Below are 1,626 nucleotides of genomic sequence, written 5' to 3' on the forward strand. Positions count from 1 at the left end.
TTCCATTATAAAAGCAAAATAATACTGATGATAAGTAGAAAAATAACTTTAACTCCTGAAATCCAATCCTAACAAAAAACAACACACTTTTATACTGTCAGTTAACTCTCTTAAGCAACATTATAAAACACATAGTGCAGCTTTAATGTGCTTAAAGCTTCAATGGCATATAATGCAAAACTCAGGATCACTCAACTGGACTGTTACATAAGTGCATTAAACTTATGCAAAACTGGACTAAATGCTATAAATTGTACAATAATTGTGTTTAACTTGCAAAGCATAACATTAAACAATTGAACTCATTATTCATATTTATACATTTCACTTCAGTGTTTTAACATTTACTGAAGAAATACTTCAATATATCCTCTCAACCACTTACAAAGCTAAACACATTTGCCGCGAGTTGACGGATTTTCTCGAGACTAGCGTAAAGCGATGCGAGATTAGCAGCGCAGCACGCCCTTACATGCCGTGACTCATAGACTTTAACAAACTGACCTCAAAGTTACACAAATCATCACAAAATATTGTTTGCTGGTAAACAAGTAAAGTGAAGCTTAAGGCTTTCATTTGTGATCGTAAGTACTGACCTGTAAAATAAAGATAAACAGTTAGAGCAATGAAGACAGGATCACCTGTATGTTTCTCCAAATTGCTTCTAAAGAGGAACAGGAAATTGGTCCGCATTAGACAACCCGGAACAGACAACTGTGATGCCAAAGGTTCCCCCTTAATATTATGAATATCGATGAACAATTCTCTTAATATTTTAAGAGGGACCACGCTCTAAAAGCGTTATCAAGATAAAGCTTGACCATTGACTCAATCTTCATAAAACCACATGTGGTTGCCATATTTGGGTGCACCACGCAATAACAGTAAACATTTCAACACTTAATCCGGTAAATACATATAATTTACAGACCACATGTGTAGCTTTAAACCAGATACAACATGTTAATAATGCTGACTCTAGCCTTATCTTAATAACAGAATAACAGCTACTATATTGTGTACTTGTGTACAGTTTAGCCTAGCTCGATACTCCACCTAGCTACTTCATGCCACTCATACTTTAACTCCATGCCACTGGTCTTTTCAGTGAACTCGTGCTTATACTATAACCGTGTGAAATTCCAAGCACTTATATTTGTTATGTTGGATCACAAAAAACATTTACATGTTCTTAATCAAGGTACCGCAATGTCCACGTACATACGTCCACCACTTTGGTAGCACAGCTTCACGACTTGCACTCACGAACTCATACACAAATCAATTTAGTCTTCTCCATTCGATCTGTACCACTCTAAAGCACTAAAGAATCATTACTACTGTTGTCTATGAGTTGTGTGTTGTTTACAACCCGCTTTCCTGTAAAAGACATAACAACAGTCATTTTTAGGAGCGCATTCATTTGCATGTATTCTGTAGACTGACTATTTGTCACGATTCGGTTCCGTTGCTTCCTGTTCGGCTTTTATTTTGACATTACTTCCTGTTTTTGTTTCACCTTTAGTTTCGGTCTTTTTACGTTCTTCATCACTCACATTAGTTTCACCTGCTTTGTTATTATGTGCACCTGTTTACACCTCTATTTAGGCAGCGTCCTCCCACAAG

This window comes from Monopterus albus, unplaced genomic scaffold (assembly GCF_001952655.1).
Source record: "Monopterus albus unplaced genomic scaffold, M_albus_1.0 scaffold320.1, whole genome shotgun sequence".
NCBI lineage: Eukaryota > Metazoa > Chordata > Actinopteri > Synbranchiformes > Synbranchidae > Monopterus > Monopterus albus.